We start from the raw sequence: 21,840 nt of genomic DNA, 5'->3' as shown, positions 1-21,840 counted from the left end.
ACTTATATTCTTGTCTTCGTGAAAGAAAGACATCTATATGTGTTACACATGCTTGTATTATCATTAAACACATTTAACTTGTTTACAAAAATGTCTCTTTCATAAATAAATAAATATAAATGATATATATAAATGAGGTAGATCCCCTCGAGTTGGTCAATTGAAAAGTAGCTCGCCTGCAGAAAAAGTGTGGGCACCCCTGACTTAGACGATTAAGTTCGCAACTTTTGCTCGCTAATAGAAAAGCCCTGCCTTTACCAGAAGTATGTGCGCGTGACGTCACGAGTTGCAGGGCTCTGTCACGCCAAATTTCTTCTCCCTAACGCTATATTATAAAAAAATGTACAAACACAAGCTATCGGATGACATAAGAGGAAACGTGACCCCGAAAGTAAATGCGTCATCCCATCGCTTGTGTTTGTAACTTAGTTTTTTAATTTTTTTTATAAGATATTGTTAACAAAACGTCTATATTTTTATAATATAGCGTTATATTTTTACAATATAGCGTTATATTCTTATAATATAGCGTTAACAAAACGTCTGTATTAATCCTGACCCCGGAAGTAAATGGGGGGGGGGGGGGAAGGTTTTTGTTGGGGGGAAGAAATTTGGCGTGACAGCTCCACACATATTCACATTGTTTTTAATGGGAGCCACCAGCAGTAAGAGCAATTCGGACCGAGAAAGCGACAATTTCCCCATTAATTTGCGCGAGGATGAAAGTTTTGTGAATTAAGATATTGATAGTGAAGGACTAGAAAAAAAAAAAAAAAGTGACGGCTCCGGGCGGCGGCAGTGTGAGCGTTTCAGATGTAATTAGACACATTTACTAGGATAATTCTGGAAGATCCCTTATCTGCTCATTGTTTTAATAGTGTTTTAGTGAGATTTTAATGATTGCAAAGAGATACATCGAGGTCGGATGGCTGCAGTGAACACGAAGTGTCTCAGAGAGAAGCCGAGGAGTCAAGCTCACAGCTGCCTTTCAAACAGCTGCTGCAGGACGACGAATAATCCAATGATGTCTCCGGTAAGATATATATTACAATTTCCCCATCCAAAAACATGCTGGTTGACGTAGAGAAACATGTTCGCTTGACCGCTCTGTGTTAAAGCTTCACAACAAACAAATAAACACCGGCTGTGTCTCGGTGCTAAAGACAGCTCCAATACACCGTTTTCCACCAACAGCCTTGTTTTTTATAGTCTCCATTATTAATTGAAGAAATTGCAAAAGATTCATCAACACAGACGTCCAAAATACTGTGTAATTATGCCATGAACAGAGAGGACTTTTAGCCGTGTTTGGTGCAGCGCTAATATTTCCCTACAGTCCGTGACGTCACACGTACGCGTCATCATTCCGTGACGTCAAGAAACTCGCGGGAAATTTTAAATCGCAATTTAGTAAACTAAACCGGCCGTATTGGCATGTGTTGCAATGTTAATATTTCATCATTGATATATAAACTATCAGACTGTGTGGTCGGTAGTAGTGGGTTTCAGTAGGCCTATAAATAGAATAATTTGCATATAACAAGATTAAGGACTCCAACTTATAAATATGGGATAAAAATAAATGACAAAAGAAGTAATAAAGATAAAAAATAAGAATTGAAATAAAAAATATAATAAGCAATCCTGTACAATACAGGAAACTAACCTCTTCAGGACTATCTTTCTTTTCTTCTTGGTCTACTTTTAGTTTCTTTGGTCCTGGTCCTCCCGTTAAGTCTTTAGTTATCTTGAAAAAAGGCAAAAATATCTTGATTATTATTATTATTATTACAAACAGCATCAAAAATTTAGACTTAATATAATCAGCCTGCGGATTATATCATAATGACTTGTCGGACCACATTAAAGGAGGTGTCGTACCACATTAAATGAGGTGTCGTACCACACTAAATGAGGTGTCGTACCAAATTAAATGAGGTGTCGTACCACACTAAATGAGGCGTCGTACCACATTAAAGGAGGTGTCGTACCACACTAAAGGAGGTGTCGTACCACACTAAATGAGGTGTCGTACCACATTAAAGGAGGTGTCGTACCACACTAAATGAGGTGTCGTACCACATTAAATGAGGTGTCGGACCACATTAAAGGAGGTGTCGTACCACACTAAATGAGGTGTCGTACCACATTAAAGGAGGTGTCGTACCACACTAAAGGAGGTGTCGTACCACACTAAATGAGGTGTCGTACCACATTAAAGGAGGTGTCGTACCACACTAAATGAGGTGTCGTACCACATTAAATGAGGTGTCGTACCACATTAAATGAGGTGTCGTACCACACTAAATGAGGTGTCGGACCACATTAAAGGAGGTGTCGTACCACACTAAATGAGGTGTCGTACCAAATTAAATGAGGTGTCGTACCACACTAAATGAGGCGTCGTACCACGCTAAATGAGGTGTCGTACCACATTAAATGAGGTGTCGTACCACACTAAATGAGGTGTCGTACCACATTAAAGGAGGTGTCGTACCACATTAAAGGAGGTGTTGTACCACATTAAATGAGGTGTCGTACCACATTAAATGAGGTGTCATACCACATTAAATGAGGTGTCGTACCACACTAAATGAGGTGTCGTACCACATTAAAGGAGGTGTCGTACCACATTAAAGGAGGTGTCGTACCACACTAAATGAGGTGTTGTACCACACTAAATGAGGTGTCGTACCAAATTAAATGAGGTGTCGTACCACACTAAATGAGGTGTCGTACCACATTAAATGAGGTGTCGTACCACACTAAATGAGGTGTCGTACCACACTAAATGAGGTGTCGTACCACATTAAATGAGGTGTCGTACCACATTAAATGAGGTGTCGTACCACATTAAATGAGGTGTCGTACCACATTAAAGGAGGTGTCGTACCACATTAAAGGAGGTGTCGTACCACACTAAAGGAGGTGTCGTACCACATTAAAGGAGGTGTCGTACCACACTAAGTGAGGTGTCGTACCACATTAAAGGAGGTGTCGTACCACACTAAAGGAGGTGTCGTACCACATTAAAGGAGGTGTCGTACCACACTAAGTGAGGTGTCGTACCACACTAAAGGAGGTGTCGTACCACATTAAAGGAGGTGTCGTACCACACTAAAGGAGGTGTCGTACCACACTAAGTGAGGTGTCGTACCACATTAAAGGAGGTGTCGTACCACACTAAAGGAGGGTCGTACCACACTAAGTGAGGTGTCGTACCACATTAAATGAGGTGTCGTACCACATTAAATGAGGTGTCGTACCACATTAAATGAGGTGTCGTACCACACTAAAGGAGGTGTCGTACCACACTAAAGGAGGTGTCGTACCACACTAAAGGAGGTGTCGTACCACACTAAGTGAGGTGTCGTACCACACTAAGTGAGGTGTCGTACCACATTAAATGAGGTGTCGTACCACATTAAATGAGGTGTCGTACCACATTAAATGAGGTGTCGTACCACATTAAATGAGGTGTCGTACCACATTAAAGGAGGTGTCGTACCACATTAAAGGAGGTGTCGTACCACACTAAAGGAGGTGTCGTACCACACTAAAGGAGGTGTCGTACCACATTAAAGGAGGTGTCGTACCACATTAAATGAGGTGTCGTACCACATTAAATGAGGTGTCGTACCACATTAAATGAGGTGTCGTACCACATTAAAGGAGGTGTCGTACCACATTAAAGGAGGTGTCGTACCACACTAAAGGAGGTGTCGTACCACACTAAAGGAGGTGTCGTACCACACTAAAGGAGGTGTCGTACCACACTAAAGGAGGTGTCGTACCACACTAAGTGAGGTGTCGTACCACACTAAGTGAGGTGTCGTACCACATTAAATGAGGTGTCGTACCACATTAAATGAGGTGTCGTACCACATTAAATGAGGTGTCGTACCACATTAAATGAGGTGTCGTACCACATTAAATGAGGTGTCGTACCACATTAAAGGAGGTGTCGTACCACATTAAAGGAGGTGTCGTACCACACTAAAGGAGGTGTCGTACCACACTAAAGGAGGTGTCGTACCACATTAAAGGAGGTGTCGTACCACATTAAATGAGGTGTCGTACCACATTAAATGAGGTGTCGTACCACATTAAATGAGGTGTCGTACCACATTAAAGGAGGTGTCGTACCACATTAAAGGAGGTGTCGTACCACACTAAAGGAGGTGTCGTACCACATTAAAGGAGGTGTCGTACCACACTAAAGGAGGTGTCGTACCACACTAAGTGAGGTGTCGTACCACATTAAGTGAGGTGTCGTACCACACTAAATGAGGTGTCGTACCACACTAAAGGAGGTGTCGTACCACACTAAATGAGGTGTCGTACCACATTAAATGAGGTGTCGTACCACACTAAATGAGGTGTCGTACCACATTAAAGGAGGTGTCGTACCACATTAAAGGATGTGTCGTACCACACTAAAGGAGGTGTCGTACCACATTAAATGAGGTGTCGTACCACATTAAAGGAGGTGTCGTACCACACTAAATGAGGTGTCATACCACATTAAATGAGGCACATTAAAGGATGTGTCGTACCACATTAAAGGAGGTGTCATACCACATTAAATGAGGTACATTAAAGGAGGTGTCGTACCACACTAAATGAGGTGTCATACCACATTAAAGGAGGTGTCGTACCACATTAAATGAGGTGTCGTACCACACTAAATGAGGTGTCGTACCACACTAAATGAGGTGTCGTACCACATTAAATGAGGTGTCGTACCACACTAAATGAGGTGTCGTACCACATTAAAGGATGTGTCGTACCACACTAAATGAGGTGTCGTACCACATTAAAGGAGGTGTTGTACCACACTAAATGAGGTGTCATACCACATTAAATGAGGCACATTAAAGGATGTGTCGTACCACATTAAAGGAGGTGTCATACCACATTAAATGAGGTACATTAAAGGAGGTGTCGTACCACACTAAATGAGGTGTCATACCACATTAAAGGATGTGTCGTACCACACTAAATGAGGTGTCGTACCACATTAAAGGATGTGTCGTACCACACTAAATGAGGTGTCATACCACATTAAATGAGGCACATTAAAGGAGGTGTCGTACCACATTAAAGGATGTGTCGTACCACATTAAAGGAGGTGTCATACCACATTAAATGAGGTACATTAAAGGAGGTGTCGTACCACACTAAATGAGGTGTCATACCACATTAAATGAGGCACATTAAAGGGGGTGTCGTACCACATTAAAGGATGTGTCGTACCACACTAAATGAGGTGTCATACCACATTAAATGAGGCACATTAAATGAGGTGTCGTACCACATTAAAGGATGTGTCGTACCACACTAAATGAGGTGTCATACCACATAAAATGAGGCACATTAAAGGAGGTGTCGTACCACATTAAAGGATGTGTCGTACCACACTAAATGAGGTGTCATACTACATTAAATGAGGCACATTAAAGGAGGTGTCGTACCACACTAAATGAGGTGTCGTACCACATTAAAGGAGGTGTCGTACCACACTAAATGAGGTGTCATACCACATTAAATGAGGCACATTAAAGGAGGTGTCGTTTCACATTAAAGGATGTGTCGTACCACACTAAATGAGGTGTCGTACCACATTAAAGGAGGTGTCGTACCACACTAAATGAGGTGTCGTACCACATTAAAGGAGGTGTCGTACCACACTAAATGAGGTGTCGTACCACATTAAAGGAGGTGTCGTACCACACTAAATGAGGTGTCATACCACATTAAATGAGGCACATTAAAGGGGGTGTCGTACCACATTAAAGGATGTGTCGTACCACACTAAATGAGGTGTCATACCACATTAAATGAGGCACATTAAAGGAGGTGTCGTACCACATTAAAGGATGTGTCGTACCACATTAAGGGAGGTGTCGTACCACATTAAAGGATGTGTCGTACCACACTAAATGAGGTGTCATACCACATTAAATGAGGCACATTAAAGGAGGTGTCGTACCACATTAAAGGATGTGTCGTACCACACTAAATGAGGTGTCATACCACATTAAATGAGGCACATTAAAGGAGGTGTCGTACCACATTAAAGGATGTGTCGTACCACACTAAATGAGGTGTCGTACCACATTAAAGGATGTGTCGTACCACACTAAATGAGGTGTCATACCACATTAAATGAGGCACATTAAAGGAGGTGTCGTACCACATTAAAGGATGTGTCGTACCACACTAAATGAGGTGTCATACTACATTAAATGAGGCACATTAAAGGAGGTGTCATACCACACTAAATGAGGTGTCGTACCACATTAAAGGAGGTGTCGTACCACACTAAATGAGGTGTCATACCACATTAAATGAGGCACATTAAAGGAGGTGTCGTTTCACATTAAAGGATGTGTCGTACCACATTAAAGGAGGTGTCGTACCACACTAAAGGAGGTGTCGTACCACGTTAAAGGAGGTGTCGTACCACATTAAATGAGGTGTCGTACCAAATTAAATGAGGTGTCGTACCACGTTAAAGGAGGTGTCGTACCACATTAAATGAGGTGTCGTACCAAATTAAATGAGGTGTCGTACTATGTAAATGGCATGTCGTATACCACATTAAAGGAGGTGTCGTACCACACTAAAGGAGGTGTCATACCACATTAAATGAGGTACATTAAAGGAGGTGTCGTACCACATTAAAGGACGTGTCGTACCACACTAAATGAGGTGTCGTACCACATTAAAGGAGGTGTCGTACCACATTAAAGGACGTGTCGTACCACACTAAAGGAGGTGTCGTACCACATTAAAGGAGGTGTCGTACCACATTAAAGGAGGTGTCGTACCACACTAAATGAGGTGTCGTACCACATTAAAGGAGGTGTCGTACTATGTAAATGACATGTCGTATACCACATTACATGATGTGTCGTACCACGTAAATGAGGTGTCGTAACACACTAAATGAGGTGTCGTACCACATTAAAGGAGGTGTCGTACCACACTAAATGAGGTGTCGTACTATGTAAATGAGGTGTCGTACCACATTAAAGGAGGTGTCGTACCACACTAAAGGAGGTGTCGTACTATGTAAATTACATGACGTATACCACACTAAAGGAGGTGTCGTACCACACTAAAGGAGGTGTCGTACTATGTAAATGACATGACGTATACCACATTAAATGATGTGTCGTACCACACTAAATAACGTTATCGTAATTAAAGTTCTCCTGTGTCATTACATTACCAACCATAAATCATGTCAATACCCGGGTAACGGATCATGACGTAATTTATGTTTGGTAAGAGTCTCGGAAAGCTGGCGTGCACAAGTGATGTGCACGCCAGCTTTCTGAGGGATCGCTTGTGCACGCCAGTTTTCCGAGACTCTGTATTTTGTTAGCGCAGGCAGCATGAAGCAGGGCTTTTATTGTGAAGATAGGAAATGTGCAGTCGGCCTTTAGAGTTTTGACAGAAGGGACGGCGCGAAAGTCTGTTGAAATAAAAAGTGTTTCTCGCCTTCCTCTCTGTCATTTTTTCATAATAATGAACTGGCAGCAGCCAGCGTCATCTCACAAGACCCTCGGGTGCCGTGAATGTCAATCAAGCAAGCTACGGAATTTGCCGCCAATGTTTTTCTTGTAAAGTGTATGGAAGCTGGATGAATTAGATGCCAAAAACCAACCACTTTCATGTGGTATTGTACAGAAAGGACAACTTTTTTTCTCCTCCATTTGAAAATGTGGGCGTTATCATCATTACTGTCTGATTCCAATCAATGCAAGTCATCAGAATCAGGTAATACACCAACTTATATTCTTGTCTTTGTAAAAGAAAGACATCTATATGTGTTACACATGCTTGTATTATCATTAAACACATTTAACTTGTTTACAAAAATGTCTCTTTCATAAATAAATAAATATAAATGATATATATAAATGAGGTAGATCCCCTCGAGTTGGTCAATTGAAAAGTAGCTCGCCTGCAGAAAAAGTGTGGGCACCCCTGGTATAGAAGTATCCAACTCACCTGTCTGGTTCGGGTTGGAGTTCCGTGTGTTTCAATTTGAAATGAGCAGTGAATAGTGAGTCAGTGTTTGCTTTGGCTCGCCCTACGGTGCGTTATTCTAACTGGTAGAGCGAGTCTATCCACTTGGAATTGGCGGTCGGTCGCCACAAAAACCAACGTGCGCTTTTTCCACTGAAAGTAACGGTAACTGCCTGGTCGCGTAAGAAAACAGTCGTTCAGCAAAAATAAGCCAGCGACGTGAAAAGGCTGTAATTCTCACTCTGTATGCGCTAGTGTTGTCCCGATACCAATATTTTGGTACCGGTTGTCACGGCGTGGACTCGAACTGCCGGGACCTCTGCTGGCAGTAGGCTTAGACATGCCCCTGCTCGAGCTGGGCGCAGCACGACCATGCAACGACAAGTCTGCAGGCAATCGCTAATCAGCGCACCGAGACCTGATGAGAGGAGGGAGCGGCATTAGAGCCAGCGGACCCAAAAGACCTTCGCCAGAACATAGCCAATCTCTGGCACCCCTCCCTCGTTCCTTGCTTGCCTTCTTCAGCGTCTTCCCTATTGCCTGTGATCGTGTCTCGGATCTCTGCTTGCCTCCCTCGATCCTCGACCCCTGCTTTGATACGGACATCGTTGCCTCTTTCCAGCCCCCGACTGCTTGCCTCCCCGCTTACTGAATCTTTGCCTTCCCCCTTGGATTCGGCGAAAGTTTCATTCAACACGCACTGACAACATCCTCAGGCAGAACTCACATTGTTGATTCCACACATCGTCCGCACTCATCCACTCGTGGTAGCATACACACCCCACACATTCATCAAAGGTTTAAATAAACCTTGTAAACTGCAGTTCCGCCTTGGTGTTGCCTCGTTTCCTTTGACACATACACAACCCCGGTAGCAAAATGTATTTTGATACTTTTCGATACTTTTTTTTCTAAATAAAAAGGACCACAAAAAATTTCACAATTGGCGTTATTTTAACAAAAAATCTTAGAGTACATTAAACATATGTTTACTATTGTAATTTAGTCCTTAAATAAAATAGTGAACATACTACTTGTCTTTTAGTAGTGAGTAAACAAACAAAGGCCCCTAATTAGTCCGCTGACATATGCAGTAACATATTGTGTCATTTATACACCTATTATTTTGTCAACATTATGAAGGACAATCAGTAAAAAATAATTATTAATCTACTTTTTCAACAAAATGCATGAGCAAATTGTCGAACAGTTTAAGAACGTTTCTCAACTAGCTATTGAAAGGAATTTAGGGATTTCACCATTTACGGTCCGTAATATCATCGAAGGTTTCAGAGAATCCGGACAAATCACTGCACATAAGCGATGATATTACGGACCTTCAATCCCTCAGGCGGTACTGCATCCAAAAGCGACATGAGTGTGTAAAGGACATCACCACAAGGAACACTTCAGAAAACCACTGTCAATAACTACAGTTCATCGCTACATCTGTAAGCAAGTTAAAACTCTACTATGTAAAAGCGAAAGCCATTTATCAACAACACCCATAAATGCCGCCGGCTTTGCTGGGCCCGAGCTCATCTAAGATGGACTGATGCAAAGTGGAAAAGTGTTCTGTGGTCTGACGAGTCCACATTTCAAATTGTTTTTGGAAACTGAACGTCGTTGTCACAAGGGGGAGTGTTTCGCAGCTTGCTGCGAAGTTTGTTCTCCCGAGATGCAAACGGACTTCTCAGGACAAGGGTAGCAGGTAGGAACATATTTTAATCTTGACTATCAAATAGGTACAAACAAAAGGCGCACAAGGCGAAGGCACAACTTAGCGCAGGAAGCAAAAGTTAACACTTTGAATGAACTATGGACAGGACAAAAACTCTCTAACTTCGGCATGAACAAACAAAAACTTACTTGGCAAGGCATGAAGCAAACAATCGCATGACAAAGACAGGCTTAAATACTGGTCTCTTGATTAGAGACAGGTGTTTCCCGAATGCAAGAGGCAGGTGAAAATCATTAGTCGTCATGGAAACTAAAGCAAACAAGGGTGCACAAAAACAGGAACTAATGGAGTCTTAAAACTAACAACAAATAACAAAAACATGATCCAGACTACAGATCATGACAGTCGTGTCCTCTGGACCAAAGAGCAAAAGAACAATCCGGATTGTTCAAGGCGCAGAGTGTAAAAGCCAGCATCTGTGATGGTATCGGGGTGCCTTAGTGCCCAAGGTATGAGTAACTTGCACATCTGTGAAGGCACCATTAATGCTGAAGGGTACATACAGCTTTTGGAGCAACATATGTTGCCATCCAACGTTATCATGGACGCCCCTGCTTATTACAGCAAGACAATGCCAAGCCACGTGTTAAGACAGCGTGGCTTCGTAGTAAAGGAGTGCGGGTACTAGTCTGGCCTGCTTGCAGTCCAGACCTGTCTCCCATTGAAAATATGTGGGGCATTATGAAGCCTAAAATGGCACAACGTACACCCCGGACTGTTGAACAACTTACAGTAAGCTCGTCATGATCCGTGTTCCGGATCATGTTTAATTTTTTCTGTTTGTTTTGGACTCCTTTAGTTCCTGTTTGTGCACCTCCTGAGTTTAGTCTCAATGGTTACTTGTGATTTTCACCTGCCTCTTGCGTTTGGTATGCTAACCTGTTGCTCATCAGAGACTCTATTTAAGCCTGCCTTTTCCAGTGACTCGTCCTGGCTTCATTGTTTGCTTCACGCTTATGTCAAGTAAGATTTGTCTGTACCCTAGCCCAGGGGTGCCCATTACGTCGATCGCGATCTACCAGTTAAAACAGCGTGGCTTCGTAGTAAAGGAGTGCGGGTACTACTCTGGCCTGCTTGTAGTCCACACCTGTCTCCCATTGAAAATATGTGGGGCATTATGAAGCCTAAAATGGCACAACGTACACCCCGGACTGTTGAACAACTTACAGTAAGCTTGTCATGATCCGTGGTCCGCATCATGTTTTATTTTTTCTGTTTGTTTTGGACTCCTTTAGTTCCTGTTTGTGCACCTCCTGAGTTTAGTCACCATGGTTACTTATGATTTTCACCTGCCTCTTGCGTTCGGGACGCTCACCTGTTGCTCATCAGAGACTCTATTTAAGCCTGCCTTTTCCAGTGACTCGTCCTGGCTTCATTGTTTGCTTCACGCTTATGTCAAGTAAGATTTGTCTGTTCCCTAGCCCAGGGGTGCCCATTACGTCGATCGCGATCTACCAGTCGACCGCGGGGGGTGTGTCAGTCGATCTTCAACCAGGCTTTAAAAAAAAATAAACCTAAAAATTAGTGATCATCAATCTTCACCAAGACGTCACTTAAATGACATTCACGGTACCGGAGGGTCTTGTGAGATGACGCTGGCTGCTGCAAGATCATTATTATGAAAATATGACCGAGAGGAAGGCGAGAAACACTTTTTATTTCAACAGACTTTTGCGCCGTCCCTTCCGTCAAAACTTTAAAGGCCGACTGCACATTTCCGATCTTCACAATAAAAGCCCTGCTTCATGCTGCCTGCGCTAACAAAATAAGAGTCTCGGAAAGCTGGCGTGCACAAGTGATGTGCACGCCAGCTTTCTGAGGGATCGCTTGTGCACGCCAGCTTTCCGAGACTCTGTATTTAGTTAGCGCAGGCAGCATGACGCAGGGCTTTTATTGTGAAGATAGGAAATGTGCAGTCGGCCTTTAGAGTTTTGACGGAAGGTACGGCGCGAGAGTCTGTTGAAATAAAAAGTGTTTCGCGTCTTCCTCTCGGTCATATTTTCATAATAATGATCTTGCAGCAGCCAGCGTCATCTCATTTAAGTGACGTCTTGGTGAAGATTGATGATCACTCATTTTTAGGTCTATTTTTTTTAAAAGCCTGGCTGGAGATCGACTGACACACCCCCCGCGGTCGACTGGTAGATCGCGATCGACGTAATGGGCACCCCTGCTTTACATTGAAGCTTTAGCTTAACCATTCCTTTTCCTTCAGTCCTTCAGTGATAAGGTTACTTGCACGAAACTTACTTTATTTCACGCCATGGTGGTAATGAGTAGTAGCCTTGAAGGTGCTTCGCACTGCGGATAGACGACGTGTCTGTTGTTGCACGCCACTAAATCGGAGCCGGTGTTGTGGCGAGACGTGCTCCCCTCCTAGAACTGCTGCAACAAGGAGTACGGAATGTTTAGAATCTCTTTTGAAGGACGCTGTCACACGCAGTCTTGCCGCGCCGTCTGGGTCCCTGCACTTTATTGTGACATCATCAAGAAGAATGACATCATCGCTCTCGTGCTGTGCGTTAAAGACATGACACAGGCCGTACAAAGTCGACCTTTCCGCAAACACGCCGGCGCCGCGCGACTCGCTTCGGGGTGATGTTTTATATCCGGCGTGAATGTCGGGTTGGTATCGGCGATACCGGTCCGAGATCGATACTTTGTGCGAATATCCCTAAGTTGTATATTTTCAAATGATAACATTTCTATCGAAACAACAGTAAAAATGTAGGAAAAAGCACAAAATAGGAAAAAAATATATATTTTTGGACTAATAATAATATTTGATTGATATATTTTTATTTCAAATATGCAAAAAACAAAAAAAAACAAACAAGAGCAAGCATGATCCAATACAGTGCTATAGCCTTAACGGCTATTATAACAAAATGAAAACAAAGGAGAATTAAAAAAACAAAAAAAAACAAATGAGCATTCGACTTTTTTTTTTTTTACATATTTGAAAAGGAGTGAGAAGAAGTATACACTTATTTAATCCCACCCCTTTTCTTTAAATCATAAATTACTCTGAGCTCGAACTTCCTTGTTCACTCTATGTACAAACTTAATGAACTTCTATATAAATAAATGATAAATATATACATACATATGCACACTAAAATAAATAAATAAATAAATGGGTTGTACTTATATGGCGCTTTTCTACCTTCAAGGTACTCAAAGCGCTTTGACACTACTTCCACATTCACCCATTCACACACACATTCACCCACTGCATTTAAAAACATAGAATTGAGATTGATCTCCAACAATCCCTCCATATTTTTACCAGTTGTCCGTGGATCTGGGATTTTTGCTGCAAGTTCGGGTCCAATACTTACAAAGAATTTATTGAAGGCATTAGCTACATCTTCAATATTATCATTTTCTTTACATTCATTCATGAAATACGTTGGATAGTTATTTGAAGAGGTACTGTTAACAGTTCGAGATGCCACCTCAGTAGAAGCATTTAAGTCTCACCTTAAAACTCATTTGTATACTCTAGCCTTTAAATAGACTCCCTTTTTAGACCAGTTGATCTGCCGTTTCTTTTCTTTTTCTTCTATGTCCCACTCTCCCTTGTGGAAGGGGTCCGGTCCGATCCGGTGGCCATGTACTGCTCGCCTGTGTATCGGCTGGGGACATCTCTGCGCTGCTGATCCGCCTCCGCTTGGGATGGTTTCCTGCTGGCTCCGCTGTGAACGGGACTCTCGCTGCTGTGTTGGATCCGCTTTGGACTGGACTCTCGCGACTGTGTTGGATCCATTATAGATTGAACTTTCACAGTATCATGTTAGACCCGCTCGACATCCATTGCTTTCCTCCTCTCCAAGGTTCTCATAGTCATCATTGTCACCGACGTCCCACTGGGTGTGAGTTTTCCTTGCCCTTATGTGGGCCTACCGAGGATGTCGTAGTGGTTTGTGCAGCCCTTTGAGACACTAGTGATTTAGGGCTATATAAGTAAACATTGATTGATTGATTGATTGATTGATTGATTGATACTGTTTAATAAATTCCAGATTCCTCTGATATTATTATCATCATCTAGTAATTTCTTATAATAATCCCTCTTATTTGACCTCATAATATTAGTTAACTTGTTTTTATATTTATTTTCTGCTTCTTTTATTTTCAATCTTATAAATTCCCTGTAAAGAGTGTTTTTCTTTTTACAAGCATTTTGCAATCCCTTTGTGATCCAAGGACAATTAGTATACTTTTTTTGCTGATGCATTCTTTTATTGGGCAATTTTTTTATCATATAATGACCTAAATATTCTCAAAAATATATTGTAAGCACTAATAACATCACCATTTTCATCAATTACATCCCAATTCTGCTCCAGTAAATCATGTTTAAATGAACTAATGGATTCCTCTGATCTCGTTCTTCTGTATTGGGTTGGCTTTTCTAATTTTTTTGTCCTGTAGTTACCATCAAATATCAGAAAAGCTGGGAGGTGGTCAGTGATATCTTTGATCAATAGCCCACTTACGGTCTTATTTTCAATATCGTTGGTAAATATGTTGTCGATAAGAGTGGCAGAGTGGGATGAAATTCGACTAGGTCTGGTGATTTTGGGATATAGACTTCCATCCATCCATCCATTTTTCTACCGCTTATTCCCTTTCGGGGTCGCGGGGGGCGCTGGCGCCTATCTCAGCTACAATCGGGCGGAAGGCAGGGTACACCCTTGGACAAGTCGCCACCTCATCGCAGGGCTTTTAATCACACTGCCTCCCCTGCCTCCCCTGGTACAGATGTGAAGTGAAGTGAATTATATTTATATAGCGCTTTTTCTCTAGTGACTCAAAGCGCTTTTACATAGTGAAAGCCAATATCTAATTTTTACATTTAAACCAGTGTGGGTGGCACTGAGAGCAGGTGGGTAAAGGGTCTTGCCCAAGGACACAACGGCAGTGACTAGGGTGGTGGAAGCGGGAATCGAACCTGCAACCCTCAAGTTGCTGGCACGGCCCCTCTACCAACCGAGCTAAAACTTATACTGTACATTGTGTCAATGAAATTAACTATATCGTTATTTTTACTGGGTTTTAAAAGGTCGATATTAAAGTCTCCACAAATGAAGACAGCTTTATTAACATTACTCTTCTTTGAAAAAAGGCATTCCATCCAATCTGTAAAATGTGCAATGCTTGCACCTGGTGATCTGTATATACAACTAATAATGACATTTCTACTTTTTTCCATACAAATTTCAACCGTTAGACATTCAAGTAGGTTATCAACCACAGTTGTCATATCATCCAGACGTTTGAATCCCAAGGTGCTATCCACATAGATTGCCACCCCTCCACCCCCCTTGTTTTGTCTATTTATATTAATAAAGTCATAACCATCCAGTTCAAAATCTGACACGTTTTCACTGTTAATCCAAGTTTCGGATACTGCAATTATGTTAAATGGTTGTGAAAATGTTTTTGCAGACGATGTGGTCCTGTTGGCCTCATCTGGCCGGGATCTTCAGCTCTCGCTGGATCGGTTCGCAGCCGAGTGTGAAGCGGCCGGAATGAGAATCAGCACCTCCAAATCCGAGTCCATGGTTCTCTCCCGGAAAAGGGTGGAGGAGTTCAAGTACCTAGGAGTCTTGTTCACGAATGGGGGAAGAGTGGATCGTGAGATCGACAGGCGGATCGGTGCGGCGTCTTCAGTAATGCGGACGTTGTACCGATCCGTTGTGGTGAAGAAGGAGCTGAGCCAGAAGGCAAAGCTCTCAATTTACCGGTCGATCTACGTTCCCATCCTCACCTATGGTCATGAGCTTTGGGTCATGACCAAAAGGATAAGATCACGGGTACAAGCGGCCCAAATGAGTTTCCTCTCCCTTAGAGATAGGGTGAGAAGCTCTGTCATCCGGGAGGAACTCAAAGTAAAGCCGCTGCTCCTCCACATCGAGAGGAGCCAGATGAGGTGGTTCGAGCATCTGGTCAGGATGCCACCCGAAGGAGGTGTTTAGGGCACGTCCAACCGGTAGGAGGCCACGGGGAAGACCCAGGACACGTTGGGAAGACTATGTCTCCCGGCTGGCCTGGGAACGCCTCGGGATCCCCCGGGAAGAGCTAGACGAAGTGGCTGGGGAGAGGGAAGTCTGGGTTTCCCTGCTTAGGCTGCTGCACCCGCGACCCGACCTCGGATAAGCGGAAGAAGATGGATGGATGGTTGTGAAAATGTGTGTAAATAGTCCTTGATGTCCTTGAAATTCCTATTTAAGCTTCTACTATTAAAATGGAGGGGTTAGTGCGTCTGCCTCACAATACGAAGGTCCTGCAGTCCTGGGTTCAAATCCAGGCTCGGGATCTTTCTGTGTGGAGTTTGCATGTTCTCCCCGTGACTGCGTGGGTTCCCTCCGGGTACTCCGGCTTCCTCCCACTTCCAAAGACATGCACCTGGGGATAGGTTGATTGGCAACACTAAATTGGCCCTAGTGTGTGAATGTGAGTGTGAATGTTGTCTGTCTATCTGTGTTGGCCCTGCGATGAGGTGGCGACTTGTCAAGGGTGTACCCCGCCTTCCGCCCGATTGTAGCTGAGATAGGCGCCAGCGCCCCCCGCCACCCCAAAAGGGATTAAGCGGTAGAAAATGGATGGATGGATATTAAAATGGATTGATAATTTGCCTTTAGTAATAATATTCTGGTTGTACTGTTCATTGGTATAGTAGCAGCAGTTCTCATTGATATTGAGGAAGAAATGATTGTCCGGGTCTATATCCTGTTCCATGTGTATTGGGATGCTTTCAACTGTACATTATCATATTCATTTATCAACTGAATGATGTGACTTGTATCTTGCGTATTGTCAATGTGTGTCATGATTGTGTTTAGTCGCTTTTACCTTACAGTCCAGTTCAAACGCCATATTCCTTCAGATCTTCCATGTTTCTAATCACCAGCACTTTGGCGTTCTCCCGTTGAGTTTGACGAATACTTTACAGTTCGCTGTCCAAGTTTGTAGAATTGTCTTCTCTCTCCTCATTTGGCGAGCTTTTCGAGCTATATCAGCATTTCGTTTGGTCAAATGGTCGTTCATGTAAACGTTTGTTCCTTTTAGCTTCCTTCCCTTCTTCTTCTTCTTCTTTTGTTTTTATGGCGGTTGGCAAGCAACCTTCTGGTGTGCATTACCGCCACCTACTGTAATGGAGTGTGGACCGAGGTGGATCCCTACTCTATATTCTTTTACTTAACCCAGTGTTTTTTAAATATGTGTATATTGCTTTATATCCTATGTTTTCTGAATGCAATCCTAATATATCTCCCACTTCTAACCTAATATTTTCTTTTGCTAACTTATTTTCCAGTATTTCTCTTTCTCTATTATATTTCCTACATTGTATTAAGACATGGTCAACATTTTCTATCTGGTGGCAAAAATCACACAGCCCTGTAGTATGTTTGCCTATCAATTTTAGTGAACTATTTAGATATGTATGCCCTAATCTCATTCTAGTCATAATGTCTTCTTCCTTCCTATTTCTACCCCCTCCTCTCATTACACCTACTTTCCTCTGGACTTTGTAAAACTCTCTACCTTTTGTTTCCTTATTCCAATTATCCTGCCACTTTTTATTGTGTTCTATCTTAATTATGCTCTTCACTTCTTCTTTACTGTGCTTCATCTCCATGTTTACTTCTGTTTTAGTGGTTGCTTGTTTTGCGTATCTATCAGCTAACTCATTTCCCTCAACTCCTACATGAGCAGGAACCCAGAGAAATGTTACCACACCTCCCGCTTTATTTATTCTGTAGATTGCCTGAACTATTTCATAAACTATATCTAGTCTTGTTTCTGATGTTATGTTTTTTATGCTCGTCAATGCACTGCTGGAGTCCGAGCACACGACTACTTTCCTAGCTTTGTTTTCCTCTATCCAGTTAACTGCCATATAAATTGCTACCAATTCCCCCGTAAAAACAGATAGTTTATCACTAATTCTTTTATTCAACACTATATTTCTCTGTGGGATAACTGCAGCAGCTCCTACTTTACTATTTATAGTTTTTGATGCATCTGTGTATATCATAATATTATCAAAAAACATTTCCTCAATCCGTTGTTCTATTTGGTAACTATTTAAATGTCTATTCTTCAGTAACTGCATGTCTACCTTTGGGTTTTCATACATCCACGGTGGTATTGCAGGAATTGGTACTGTAGGGCTCACTTTAATATCGTCAATTTGTGTTTTTTTACATATATCTCCTATTATCCACCCAAAACTATTCATTTTTTTCTTCCCTTTTTCTTGGCAATTTGTTAGCACTTGACGGGTTGGATGTCCTTGCTTGGATCCTTTTAAGTTTGCCCAATAAACTGCTGAGAGTTGATCTCTCCTCATGTCCAAAGGTTTTTCATTCATTTCTACTTGTAATGCTGCCACTGGAGTAGATTTAGTAGCTCCACAACATAATCTTAACGCCTGCGACTGGATCCGGTCTATTTTCTCAAGTAGAGTTTTTGAAGCAGATCGATAAATAATGCATCCGTAGTCGATAACAGACCGAATTAAAGTGATATATATTGTTTTCAATGTTAACCTATCAGCCCCCCAATCTTTACCCCTCAAAGCCCTCATTATATTTAACACCTTTTTACTTTTCTCCATTATCTTGCTGATGTGGGTTGACCAGTTAATATTTTTATCAAACCATATTCCTAAATATTTAAAAACTTGTACCTCTTCTATGTTTTCTCCATAGAGTTTTATTTGGAGCTTGTTTTGTATTTTCCTCTTCGTAAAATGTATGACTTTTGTCTTTCCAACAGAGAATCTTAAACCCCAAGCCGTCCCCCAGTCTTGAACATTATTTACCGCTTTTTGAATCTTCTTTTCTATATAATTTGTATTTCTACCTCTCTTCCACATCACTCCATCATCAGCAAACAATGCCACCTCCACTAACCCTTCCACTTCACTAAAAACTTCATTTATCATGATGGAAAATAGTACTGGACTTATTATACTCCCTTGTGGGGTCCCATTTTCCACTTTGTATTCTCTACTATATTCATTTTCTATCTTTACTAATAATGTTCTACTTGTTAAAAAGTCTTTTATCCATCTGTACATTCTTCCTCTAATCCCAATCCTATTTAGTTTCATCAGCAACCCCTGTTTCCACAACATATCATACGCTTTCTCTATGTCAAAAAATACCGCAATTATACTTTCTTTATTTATTTGTCCCTTTCTAATTTCCTCTTCCAGCTGCACTGCTGGGTCATTTGTGCTTCTTGCTTTGCGAAAACCACTTTGGTAGTTTTTTATAATTTCTTTTGACTCTAAATAATATATTAATCTTTCATTAATCATTTTTTCCATTACTTTGCCCAAATTTGAGGTCAATGCAATCGGCCTATAATTTCCTGCCTCTTCCGGATCTTTCCCTGGCTTGCATATTGGAATTATTACAGCTGTTTTCCACTCATCTGGTAATTTTCCTTCTTCATATATCCTATTATATAATTTCAAGACCACTTCTTTGCCGATGCTACCTAAATTTTTGATCATTTGATAACTCACCAGGTCTTTCCCTGCCGTCGTATTTTTAACTTTTTTTAAAATTCGAACCATTTCATCCAAAGAAAATGTCATATCCACAGTGTTGATAAAACTATTATCGTTGTCTTCCTTCATTTCCTCAATATTTACACTAATTGTTTCTTCTCTCTTTTGTTTTTCTACATTTTTCAAATTATCATTACTGTGCACTTTAACAAAGGTTTTTGCTAAAAGTTCTGCTTTTTCTTTATTTCCTACCACACTCCGCATTCCATCTTTCATCACATGATTTTTATGTTCTTTTCTGAGCCCTGACATTCTCTTGATCATTCCCCACACCTGGCTTAAAGGAGTAGTTCTATTTAGTGTTTCACAAAAAGTTCTCCAATGGTGTTTTCTTGTTTTTTTAATAACATACCTTACTCTAGCTTGATGCCTTTTATACTGGATCATGTCTTGGAAATTATGTGTTCTTCTCAATATTCTAAATGCTCTATTCCGTTCTTGTATTGCATCTGTGCACTCTTGTGTCCACCACGGCACTATCTTCCTTCTTCTCCCTATACTATTCCTTGGTATGCTCTGTTCGGCTGCTTCTATTATGCACTTTGTAATATCTGTATTTAATTGTTCAATATCTTGATTTATATCTACTTCCTTTAAAGTTATGTCGGTAATTTCCCTAAATTTCTCCCAGTCACCATGATTATACTTCCATCTTCCTTCTATCCTAGTGCTTTCTGTCCTATGATTTATGTTTATGTGAATGACGATTGGATAGTGATCACTTCCCATTGTGCTGTATTTATTTACTTCCCACTCCACCTTTCCTGCTAACCCTTGTGACACTAGTGTTAAATCTATTGCTGTTTCTTTACCCGTGACGACATCTAACCTTGTTCCCGACCCATCATTCACACACACCAGTTCTTTTTCCTCCAAAAGTGCTTCCAATGTATCCCCATTCCAGTCATCCCTTTCACCCCACATTGTGCTATGTGCATTAAAGTCACCACACCAAATAATATTGCCACTCCAGTGCTCCATTATTGTTTCTAGTTGGTGAATTTCTAATTTCTTGCATGGGTTATAGAAGTTTAGTACTTTGTATCTTTCTTTATTATTCCATACTTCTACTCCTACTATCTCTAGTTCTTGTTTTACTTTTAATATTGAATAATGCATATCTTCCTTAATAAATATGGCACATCCTCCTCCTTGCCCATCATTCCTATCTTTACGTATCGTTATATATCCTTTTATTATAAAGTTTAATTTTGGCTTCAGCCATGTTTCTTGAATACATATTATATGTGGTTTATTTTTCATATTATTAATATATCCCTTTAATTCCTGTCCGTTTGCTATCAGACTTCTGGCATTCCACTGAACAATTAACATGGCGTTGGATTGTGGTAACATGACTCGGTCTCGTCTACTCTCTGTAGCTCACCTTGCACCTGTTCCCAGGATAATTCTTTTAAATTTAAAAACTTTGCTGCTGCTTTGACAATTATTTTGATTTTCTCAGTCTTGTTTCTAGCCTGTTCTGTACAATTTATTACATAAGCCAGGAATACAACTAGTTTATCCATGGAAATTCCTGTATTTGCTGCCTCTTGTTTTTTATTTCTTGAACTATTTTCACTTCTGTCCTGTTCTGCACTTTCTTGATTTCTTATTTTAACTGCCTCTGCATAAGTAATATTTCGTTCAACTCTGATTTGCTGTACTTCTGTTGCCTGTTTTCTTATGATGCAGCCCCCATACGCTGCTGTGTGATTCCCGCCACAATTACAACACTTGACCTGTTCATTTTCTCCACATTGTCCATATTCATGCTCCCCTCCACACCTTCCACATCTCATTTTAGCATGACACACACTAGCTATGTGCCCATAGCGTTGGCACTTGAAACAACGTACTGGGGGTGGCACGTAAGCTCTAACATAGAAGCTTAGATACCCAATCATGATTCTCTCTGGTAGGACCTCCTCTGCAAATTGCACTAGCACAGATTCGCTCTCAGTCTTTTCACCGTTCCTAAATGCCATCAATCTTTTCATCGTAGTGACAGTTCCTCCTTTTATTTCTCTTTTCAGATCATCTAAATTTTCTCCTCTTGGGATTCCTGTCACGACTCCTCTTGCCCCCTTCCGTTCTCCCACTTCGATTTTTTCCTTTATTATTTTGTTGCACAGTTTTTGCAATCGCATTGCTTTGTTCTTTTGCTCTCCATTTTTGCATTTAATCAACAGCCGTCCGTCCCTGAGCACCTTCGCTATCTCCACCTCTCCAATGTCCTTCTTTAATCCCTTAACCAGAGTCATCAAACTAATGTCATTCATATCTTGGTTTGACTTAAATGTATAAATGATCTTATATTCATCCATCATAACCCTTTTCCTCTTATCAACCTCTTCATCGTCTTCATGCACTCTTTTAGTACTCGCCTTTCCTTCACTCCCTCCTCTCCCCTTCTTTCCTCTCTCCACTCTAGTCCTATCCATTTCCATACTATCCTCATACATCC

The 21,840-nt window shown here is 41.4% G+C and overlaps 1 protein-coding gene across 4 annotated transcripts in view; it reads right to left on the bottom strand.

The window, feature by feature from the left end:
• The window catches only part of plcxd1 (phosphatidylinositol-specific phospholipase C, X domain containing 1), a 39,800-nt gene extending 22,937 nt beyond the window's left edge, over window positions 1–16,863 (bottom strand). For 2 of the 4 annotated variants that reach the window (XM_061888859.1, XM_061888856.1), the window contains exons 1-2: window positions 16,643–16,863; window positions 1,667–1,747 (exon numbers count right to left, since the gene is read on the bottom strand). The gene's annotated coding sequence lies outside the window, so the exon portion shown is untranslated. Of the gene's footprint in view, window positions 1–1,666; window positions 1,748–8,022; window positions 8,088–16,642 lie in introns of those variants that run through there. The other 2 variants (XM_061888857.1, XM_061888858.1) reach the window with 2 other exon arrangements.
• Between the last annotated feature and the right edge of the window lie 4,977 nt (window positions 16,864–21,840).

The sequence above is a fragment of the Nerophis ophidion genome, linkage group LG26 (assembly GCF_033978795.1).
Source record: "Nerophis ophidion isolate RoL-2023_Sa linkage group LG26, RoL_Noph_v1.0, whole genome shotgun sequence".
In the NCBI taxonomy this organism is placed as follows: domain Eukaryota; kingdom Metazoa; phylum Chordata; class Actinopteri; order Syngnathiformes; family Syngnathidae; genus Nerophis; species Nerophis ophidion.
The sequence above is the reverse complement of the archived record's forward strand: the minus strand, read 5'-3'. Positions and strand labels throughout refer to the sequence as shown.